General features: G+C 36.8%; 1 long non-coding RNA gene across 1 annotated transcript; it reads right to left on the reverse strand.

Moving 5' to 3' along the window:
- Nucleotides 1-448: 448 nt before the first annotated feature.
- LOC137097089 (uncharacterized) lies at nucleotides 449-9971 on the reverse strand. Its single transcript, XR_010909968.1, has 3 exons — nucleotides 9816-9971; nucleotides 1004-1057; nucleotides 449-658 (listed from the first exon to the last, which is right to left on the reverse strand). It is a non-coding gene; the product is annotated as an uncharacterized lncRNA (long non-coding RNA).
- Between the last annotated feature and the right edge of the window lie 1441 nt (nucleotides 9972-11412).

Here is an 11412-nt window from a genome sequence, read left to right on the forward strand (position 1 = left end):
TACAATGTTTACGATTCCATTGCACTGAGCCATAGCAGTCAAACTACATTAATTCTGTAGTGTAGATGCACCTCTTGAGATTCTCAGCCATGGAAACTCACTGGCTAATCTTGGCCAAGTCATATTCACTCATCCTGAAATGAAGGCAATGGCAAACCTCCTCTGAACAAACTTTCAAAGTGATACATGTGATATGTTCACCTTCTGATTACCCTAACTCAGAAATTATTTGAAGATACATAACAAATGCATGTTTATAACATACTTGGCTGCAAAAATGCCTCACAAAGATCTCAAATCTAATGGTATGTGTTCAGAGAAAGGATTCTTAACTCCACCAATCTAGTGTTCATGCACATCTTTCCTATTTTTCCTTCTTGAGCAAATGGGAAAACATGGAAAGCTTACAAAAAAGAAACAATTGCATTGTGAGTTTTTAGGCATCTTATTTATTTATTGTGTCAGGAGTGAATTGAGAATGCAGTTATAATGTATAAAAAAACCACAAACAAAGTTAAGAATTTGGCATTATGTTAAATTTTCTTTGACCAGGAAATGTGGAAATTTTTGACCAGAAGCTGGCCACTTGGATTGTCTCTTGTGTGGCTGTAAGACGGTCTTCCAACTTGCAGGCAGTATGCAACCATCTTTAAGCATCCTGCATGACAAAGATATTTAATTACTTCAATAGCTTGCACAGATTATGATCACAGTATGGATTTTAGATGATATTAGTCTGCCTCACAGATATTAACTCCTCCAGTAACTCTAGGCATCTTAATATTTCTCTCTCTGAATGCTTCTTTTATTCATACTCACTTGGAAATGGCAGAAGTGAATACTGTAGCTTCAACATACTGAGAATGTATCCCAGCATGCAGGATCAAAAGGAATCATGAGGAATTCCACTCCCATCACCACTGGCATCACAAGATGATGTTATATAATGTTTTTACCTTTTCTTCCCCCTGAAGACTTAGGCTTTGGTTTGGGAGACACTTACCAGTTGGATGATTCTTTGAGGGCCCATTTCTGAAGGTGTGTCTTCTCCCATAATCTACATTGAATGAGGAAGAATAGTGTGGGAAACTGATTAAATTCTGACCTCTAGATATTCAGTGAGACCAGACTGAATGCTGGTCCTACAACTGTATTTGTGATGGTGAATGCAGAGATACGAGTTGCCATCTGTAGGGTGCAGGGAAAACCCACTATGGGCCTCTTTATATGTTTCAGGGATCACTAATCTGCAATCCACATCAAGAAACTTCTTTGGAATCAAGATTCAATCTCTACCAAATACTTTGGATAAAAGAGAAAATGCCTGGATTCATAGACCTAAGATTTTAAAATTATATAGTTTCAGTTTAAAGCATAATTAGTAAAACCACCATCCATTTAAGAACACTGAAATGGACAAGGGAAGAAGGCAGAAACCAAAGCATTTTGTTTATTCATTTATCAACTTTTGTTTCTTAACACACACACTGTATGCACATGTACATGTGTATCACCCATTATTTGGCTTTGGAGGCAACAAAAAATTAAAAACTAATTGAAAAATTACAAAAATAAAACAATCCCAGCAAACATTGAATTACATTCCATTTAGGATTGACATTAATTTCATAGTTAGCTCTTCCTGTCCTGAATTGAATTCTGCTGGGTCCTACATCCTGTAGTGGTGAAAGTGTTATATGAGTAAGCTGTGCGGCATTTTAGCAAACAATTCATCATGGCCAAGTAAGATTGTCTTCCAGAGATAGAAACTTGGCAGCGGATCCGTAAGAGACTGAAGATCTATTCTGGATCCACATGGTCCTTCACATTGAGGACATAGATTTCCAGATGGAAGGCAGTCACAGCAAGGACATAGATTTCTAGATGGAATGTGGTCATGACAAGGATTTGCGTGATGTGCCTTCCTCTTGACACATTTCTTCCTTTCACCCTGTATTTCTGTCACTTCAAAATCCATAGCACCATTGAAAATAGCTGACCTCCAGTAACAACACTTGAGTGCCAGGGCTTCCAAGTTCTTGGAATTTGAAACATTTTTAAAGTTAGCTTTAAGACCATATTTTTTAAAAATTGTTGTCGACTAAAATTTCATTTTTCCATTCTTAAGCCGAAAATAAAATAACTGCTTTGGGAGACAGTAATTGGCCATTTGGACAATGTACCCAGTCCAACAAAGTTGATGGCAGAGAATTATCATTTCAGTGCTGGGAGGCTTTGCTTCTTTCAAAACATTAATGTTAGTCTGTCTGTCTTTCCATGAGATTTACAGGATTTTTGAAGGCCACACTGATGTTTGTAGATGGTCCATGTTTCACAGATGTACAGTAGAGTTGGAAAAAAAATAGCTTCATTGAAGCACAATATTGCTGGCCTAAAGGTCATGGCATTTGCTAAGTTAAAATATAAAAATGAAAGGATTAAAATCATAGGTGTATGAGGTATTTAAAAAGTTTCCAAGGCCAAAGAAATGTGAATTATTTTGTTTCACATACAGCTTGATTATCTTCCCACATCCTTATCAAAATGCATACAGAGCCCTACGTTGGCGAAGAGACTAAAATCCATTAAGTTCATGAGGTACTCAAGCAATGTGACAATTTAAGCTATAGTTAGATGCACTTTAATGTTCCACCCTAAATATACAAGCCAAATGATGCATGCATGTACTCTTTGTGCTAATTATTTACAGAGATTTATTAGCAATAGACAAGCTAGTCCAATAACTATTCTCCAATAAGTATGATAACAGGCAACCTAAATATGCAATTAAAGTCCAGAGAAAAAAAATCCCTATTACCAATTAAATTCACATTTCAATAATGTCAATTCACTCTCTTATGCTGGTGATTTTATCTTGAATTTATTATGAACTACTTATGTTCCTTGTTTTATCATTTATCTGTTGTACTAACAATGTGTTGTGTATAAAATTCCCTTAATGAAATTTGTAAGACATGTATATGACGCATACATGAATTTTGTATTTAGACTTCTGTCCCATCTCCAATATACCTCATTGTGGATGTATATGCAAATATAGGAAATCCCTCCAAAATAAAAACTGAAATTGAAAATATTTTGAATCATTTAGGGAAAGGGATACTCTACCTATATGTCTTCCTCAGATTTAAGAAGACTTGTCACACTGTTCAGTTATGTTTCACTGCCAGAGGTAAACCCTACACAAGGTGACTTGAATCCCTTTGCATTCGCAAGAGCCAAACATACATAAAAGCAATTTTGTATCTTAAAAAATAGAGGCGAGGTTGACAAGTAAGGGAGCTGTTGCTGACTGATAAACACCTGGCAAATGGGCATCGTAATGGAAATACTGACAAATCCTTACCCTCTCAACACCCACCCTGTTATCTATTGCACACTGCATTAAACACGCACATCCCCCCTGATAAACACATCCCACGTTAAATCTGATAAAACTTTTACTGACTCAACTAGACAAGGAGCTGAACATGATAAACAAGCTCGTCTATCGGATCCATCAGTTCCTCCAATAGATAAGTAAACAACCGAACATGATACAGTACATCACTGTCATGTGATTAAGGTCACCCTTTAAGGAACTGCTCTCCTTAAATGAAATCTGAGGTGGAAAAGAAGTTCCAGACGCCCTGCAGATTTTATGCACCTTGCCTCTCACACCCCCATATTTTTCCTCCTTTGAAGCAAGTGCATAAAAATATTGTATTACACGAGCTATAACAACCTGACAGCAGACACTAACATCTTCAGTGTGGTGTTGACTTGTTTCATGGCATGACCTTCCCTCCAATCAGTGTAATGTAACTTGCTTTAGCCTGTTGTTTTATATTTGTGTGTATACAGTAAAACAAAATGTAGACCTGCACACCTCTATCTGCTGGAACTGATCACATCACATTTCCATCACATCACATACTCAAAAAAATGTCATTATCAATGTCTAAAGACAATCATCCACCATCTGATAAATAAAGTCTTTCAAGTGGTTAGATGAAAACTAAATAAAATCACTAATTTACCAGGGTTTATTTTAATTACTGCAATGATAGATCATTTTTTCCTCAATGCAGACTAAGTGGCTTGTTGTCCACCTCACATTTTGTTCTAACAACAGGATAGTGAGATAGACAGACTATGAAAAGGGTACGTGACTAGGGATGTGTCTGTATTGCAGAATTAATACAGTTTGGCACCACTTTAACTGCCATGGCTCAATGCTATAGAAACATTGAAGTTGTTATTTTACAAGGTATTTCATCTTCTCTGTCAAAGAATGCCGGAGCCTCGTCATGAACAAACTACAACTCATGGGATTCAATACCATTGATCCGTGGCAGTTCAAGTGGTGTTGAACTGTATTAATTCTACAGTATAGATGCATCATATGAACTAAATAGCTAAACAGGGATTTGAACTGAAGAGTTAAGCTGCTGAAACCAACAGTTTGGATAAAACTATGTTACAGAACAACCACACATGACTCATAATAAAAACCTAGAGCTTGTGACATTAGCTTTGAATAATTAATTCAGATAATTCAAATTAATTGGAGAAATTAATTCAATAATGTTAACTGAAATTGTGTAGTTGGTTAAGATATCATTAATTAAATCATGGTTTTAAATGGCCATTCTGATACAGCCCATAGGATTCATGCTACAGGCATATTTTATGAATAATAGCAGGCAAAAACCAATTGACACTCAATGTGGGAAGGAGCTGCACCCCACCATTCTCTGGCTGTTATTGCAAAGTTATTGCAAGGAAGCACTGGACACATCTGCTGCCCTCAAGACTAAGACATGGAGCAATGAATTCAAATTGCAAGAAAAAAAGATTCCACTTAAATACTAGGTTTTCCTTCAGTGTGATGGTGATCATGATGATTTGGCAGTGGAATAAGCTGCCTCAGAGCTTGGTGAAGTCTCCTTCACTGGAGACTTCATCAAGAGGCTGGATGGTCATCTGTTAGAAATGCTTTGATTCTGTTTTCCCGCATGGAAAGGGATTGGACTGGATGGCCCTTGTGGTCTCTTCCAAGTCTATGCTTCTATGGTTGCACAGCACTGAAGATCATACTTGAAGCATTTTAAGTCACCAAGGAGATTCTGGCCTGTTCAGAAGTAGAGGAACCTATGACAGGTAGACCAAAATCCGTGATACAAAACATCAGTCAACAATGTAGTTATGTAGTGCCCACTAAAAGAATTGATTTTTGTAGTGTCCACTACAAGAAATGATAACCAGTTCAGTGACTGACAATCCTAAAAAATGGGTGCTGCTTCAATTCACTTCACTTCACCTCACTTCACTTCATTTCTTAATTAGTCGCTCTCCACCAAGGTGCTCCGAGCAACTTACAATTTAAAATAGCATTTACACAATGTAAAAACATTCAACATAAAAACATACAACAGTGACTATTTGGCAAATTGCATATGTTGTCCTTGAAACATCAAATCTTTATTTATTTATTTCCTATATTTATACCCTGCCCTTCTCCCCCCAAAGGGGGACTCAGGGTGGCTTAACAAAAGCATCATACAATGCTAGCATCATAAAAACAACCACAGTACAATCAAAATATTAAAAATTAAAACAACAATTAAAACAATTAAGACACATCATTTAAAATCAAAATCCAAAAACCAGTCTGGGTCCATTCATTGCCATAAGTTGTGTGATCTTCTTCCACTTGCTGCTCACTGATCAAAAGCTTGATCCCATAACCAGGTCTTAATTTTCCTTCTAAAAGACAAGAGGTGGCCAATCTGATACCTCTTGGTGCCCTTCACTTACACACCCATGAAAAAATAAAGGATGGGTGGCGCCTGACTTCAAAGCAGTCCATTTGAAAAAGGTTTTATGGTTTTAGCAGACTAGAAGTGGCACAGTAGTTAATAGTAATGCAGCAGCCAAAACTTTCGTTCAGTTCTGGATTGAATTAAGACGAGTATATTGTTCAGGAAGCAGTAGTGCTCTTGTATTTCACTTTAGACAACTGAAATATTGTATCCAGTTCTGGTTGCCAAAATTCAAGAATGATACCAACAAGCTGGAACATGTCCAAAGAAGTGTGACATAGATGGTTAAAGTTCAAAAAGCAAGTTTTATAAGGAATAATGGAGTGAGCTGGATATGTTTAGTTTGGGGAAGAGAAGACTGAGAAAAGATATTATAACCATGTTTAAAAATCTGAAGGGATGTCATGAAAACCATGGAATTAGTTTATTTTCTTCTGCCCCAAACAACATGAGCCAATGGATTCAAATCTATGTATCTATAGACAGACAGAGAGAGAGAGAGAGAGAGAGAAGTTGAAGTATGGATGGATATACTTTCCAGGATGGTTACCACTTCCAGAGAGTACTGTGACTTCAATCAACAATGGATCTGGCCCAAACTTGGAACACAGACTCACCAAGATCAACTTTAAGTACTGACAGGTTTGGGGTGGGGGGACAATGTCAGAGGACGATGGGAGTTATAGTTCACCCATATGCGAAGTGTACTGTGAGCCTCATCAACTATGGATCTGGACCAAACTTGACACACATACCCACCATGAACAACTTTAAGTGCTGGTCGGGTTCAGGGGGGCAAGAGCAGATGGTGATGGGAGTGGTAGTTTAACCACATCCTTATGCATTTTCTAATAAGTCCATTCATAAAATCCAAAACCAAACAATGACTGTTTTCAATAAATCATGTTATAAATTACCTAACCTAACCATCTTTTATAGAGGGGTGTTACAGCATTGCAAGAGGATGGGCTAGATAGATAGCCTTTGTGATCCTTTCCAACTTTAATATTCAGTGGTGCTATGCTTCTATCACTAAATTACTAGTCAAGGATCATGCTGTTCTGATTCTATTTCCCAACATAAAAGCTGTTCCATTTTAGTTTTAGTATTATTGTACTTGCAAGTTTCAATGTGACCTCATAAAGAAAAGAACCTTCTTCTAATATTACTACACTAAGGTTGCATCATGCTAGAAAACATAGTCACCTATGATTGTAGGGAAAATAAACTTCCATCACATCCAGATACTTCTTTAACCTTCTAACTTAAATAAGAAACCTTCAAAGCTCTTTTTCTTGAAAAAAAAATCAAAACTTTGTAGCCACTCGAAAAATGTATATCAATTTTTTTGCCCAGAGCAAAAGTTTTATAGTTGAGCTGTAAAGCCTAGAAAAACAATGTGTTTATAATGGTAATGATTGCACAGCCTGAAGTACAGAGGCTCTTTTGTAATATATTTATATAATAAATATACCTGGGCTGCCAGAAACAAATTTATTGTGGTTGTTTTGTTTTGATAGATTATAACTTTGAGCGCAAGCAAAAGTTTGTTGTCATATTTGAAACATTTATGGTGTGTGTGTGAAAATGCGGCAGTTAGTAATATTACCACACACACCACAAAAACAAGGCAATTATGAGTGTTAAGATGTCTTTTGAGAAATAGGAATAAAGACTTAATTTTGGATATTCAAGACTGGCTGTTAAAATAAATTTGGCTAGATGAGCTTGCATTCTTTTGTGAGGCAATTTGGTTTTATTTAGTATTTACAAGCTTCGATTTGCTATAAAAGGTGGAGGGCAATTTTATTGCTTGGATTAGTTGTGTGAAAATGTGGTTAGCTGGAACTATAAAGAACTTCTAATGAACAAGCATATTGACAAGAGTAGGTGGGGAAATGCTAAGATTTAAAAATATGGAATCAATTCCTGGCCTATATTCTACCTACAACCAAAAAGATTAACTTAACTGGGATAGTGCAGTCTTCAAAAAGTTCAAGAATCCTAAATTTGAAGCCTCAGATTTTAAAGTTTTGATATTACCATTCTCAATTTTATTGAAATTTTCAGCTAGGAAAAATTCTGTTTAACACGGCAGGTAGAGAGAAATCTTACAAAGGCCCTTGCACGCAATAAAATCTGAGATAGTTGAAGTAATGGCCATTGAAGCCATTTTTCACTACAATTCGAAGCCTCCCCACACCTCCCTCTCTCGTAATTCATTGTTCAGTGTCTGTATATTCTGTCCTGATCTGTTTTGTATTCATGGCTAGGCACTACAAGCAGAGATGTTATGGCTGTTTTGATTATCATTTTCTTAGACCTTATTCTCATGACGCTGATGAAACAGAATCCATGCACACCAATTTTATTTGTTGAGGTGTGATTTAGATCAGGCTGGGCAAAATGAAACCCACAGGTTTCATGCAGCCAGCAGGGCCATTTCAAGTCACTGGGGCCAAACAAACCCCCCAAAATGTTCCCAAATGCCCTCTAAATGGCATTTGAGAGGGGGGGGGCATTTTGTCATGCTTCCACCCAGGGTCCTTTTAGTCATAGGGGAAATGTTGTTTATGTTTATATAAAACAGAAAATAAAACAGAAGTGACTTCTATTATTTCTTTCTTTTTTCAAATGCTCCTTCTGAATTTAAAATGGGCCGTGGCAAAAAACAACCACAACAACCTTCTAGAACACCCCTTTGTGGGTATTTTTGTGGTGGAGGGCAATGGTCTCCTAAGGGGCTAATATGGCCTCTCCATTTCTTATAGCTGCCCAGTTCCCACCTTGGTCTAGATAAACAGAGGTGTGAATACATCTCAATGAGTGGGATGTTTCTGTTCCCCCAATGTTCCACAGAGCAATACTGTATTATCTCAACTAGACTAAAAGAAAGAATTAACTTAGAAAAATGCCCTTTTTCATTTGACTTCATTTGTGGCACAATATACTTTTTCTGCAATGCCTATGTTCCTCTATAGAATATTTGTCCATATAGCTGTGGCCCAAATCACCATTAATTCTCTTTGAGCTAAAATAATTATAACACAGAATGTTTGTATTTTTGCTCTCCTTCAGTTTTTGGAAAAATCTGAGAGATGGTAGACGCCATAGTAAATAGTGAGAAATATCTCAAGCAGAGTAATCCTAACGGGAGAGCAGAAGCTGAACAACCAGCTACACACAGAGAGAGAAAGAATACAGCTAAGTCTTCCTTGTAAGACACATCATGTCTGATTTTTATTATAATGGCCAATAAACAAATACATGGTCTAATGCAAGGAAGAGAAGGAATAAGAAAATGACTTAGCACTTTCTCAATGATTGCTCCAAAACTCTGGAATACTCTTCATACTAGAACTTGCAGTCCTACCATCAGCAGGCAATATCTTTGTTTTCCAACAGGCATTTGAGAATTTACAGTTGTTAAAGCAAGGTCTTTTAGGATGATGTTCCACTCTTTAGATTATTTTAACTGTACTGTTCTTTTTATCTGCTTATATCATTTCTAATTTGTGTGATTTAAGTTGTTTTTGGAAGTTGTTGGCTGTTATGTTTTAGCTGCACTGGAAGTACCTGAGGAAGAAGAAAATTGGCTTAAATTGCTTTCTTCCCCATCTTTCAGCCAAACCCTCTGCTAGTTCAGATCTCTTCTAACAAAATACATTTGAGATGCAATCCACAATAACACTGGGAGGAGGGGAAGGAGGAGCAAGAGTCATCCATGTGCTAAAGTTTTTCATGTCAGCCATGTTTGGGGAAAACAAGTTCAGGTGGCAGCTGCAGTGAATAGAATACTTCATCAATATAATCAGTGTTATAAAGCTTTTGGTTCAGTTTTTTAATGGTCTGTGAGTAAATCAATGCATTCTGTAGTCAAACAGCAGGTGATTAAACAGTTAAAATTCCTGACAAACCTAAATTTAAGGACACTCAAAAAATGCTGATTAAAAACAGAATAAAATGTAATTGGGGTGAATTTATGCCTACCTTTTCCTTGCCCTAACCGTCATATGTCCTTGTTGTCAGGTTTCACATACTCAGTATTGCCTTTCCCCTCCCTTTCTCCCATTCTTTCTTCTGCCATTTCTCTCCTTCTGGCTTGTGATGTTTCTGGGGAGGTAGGATGCATTTTGAAGTTGCATTTTCAGCCTGCAAAAGATTCAGTTCAAAATATAATGCAGGGACAGACCACAATAAATAATAGCAACATGACAGTTCCATGGAAAATAATGAATGTCCCTGCTACCTTGATAGCCCTCAGTAGGACAGGCACACCAGCTCCAGAGTGCCATAATTTACAGAATTTTGATAAGGCACCCTGTTCTATATTCATTAGATTTTTTAAAACAAACTAACCATATCCAACACATAGAAAATGTTCAGGACAAAGGTACCGTAACAACACGATGCATTGTGCTTACCTATGTTCCATCATGAAGTAATTTGATTTCTTTGAATGGGTTGCTTTATCAAATGTATACATCTTAATTTTAAGACATATTTATCTATCTTTTTTTTAAAAAAAGGCTTTCACAACAACAAATCACAGATAATACTGATTGTGATATGCAGCATAGAAACAGTACAAGCGAATGTCTTGTGTTCATCTCATTATTTTATCAATGTGGGGGAGACAAAGATGTCTGAAGTTTGGATTTTGGTTTTTTCCAGCAGCAGAGAAAATCGGCTCTGTGCCTGGAGTATGATGTAAAACTTCCCTTGTCACATCCTTGTATGTAAGAATGAATAATATCTTTTTTTCTCTCCACAAAATGATTGGGAAATTGGGTGGGTAATTTTCAATTATTTTTGTTTTACAATGTTGGTTTTGTCAAAATTGTTTGCAAAATAAATACCCCTTGCTTTTCACGGGAAAGCATTTCTTGCACAAAACCTAGTTTTGTGCAGAAAACATTGTATTTTGTGCAAATTATACTTTTTGGGATGCAAAATACACCATTGTTGTGCATATATATATATATATATATATATGCACACATATATCCCCCCCCCCCCCAATGGATGTATGCACATGCATAAGTTTGACAGTAGTAGCAATTGGGTAAACCAAAACAACAAATTGTCATTTTATATAAGGGGCACTATTTTGTAACACCATTGTATCTTATGGGATTTCAGCATCCTTGCATATTGGTATCCATGATGGGTCCTAGAACCAAGCCTCAGTGAATACCAAGGACCCACTGTAATTCAACAATAGAAGGAACTTATTATCTAGTGAGGAATTTTAGGTAGGGACAAAGCCTTTTCCCAAATAATACTTTCTATTATTTCTAGAAAACACTCAGTTCCCTCCTTTGGCTGTTTTTACAGCCTTGTATCAGATATCAATTATTTTCCAAGGAGAATGGACTGCTGCATCACACCCTAACTCCTAACACAAGGAATGTAAAGGATCACGTGCAATGCAAGTTGATCCCAAAAGTGCCCCTCCAACACAATATGCCATCTTTTGTGTAATTCCAAATCAGGTGGGTCCAAAAATCCTATGTGACTACTAGGTTTCGAATTGGCTTCCACACTCAATAAAAGATGTTGGTACTAATCTACAAAGTTCTAAATG

Source organism: Anolis sagrei, chromosome 5 (genome assembly GCF_037176765.1).
Source record: "Anolis sagrei isolate rAnoSag1 chromosome 5, rAnoSag1.mat, whole genome shotgun sequence".
NCBI lineage: Eukaryota > Metazoa > Chordata > Lepidosauria > Squamata > Dactyloidae > Anolis > Anolis sagrei.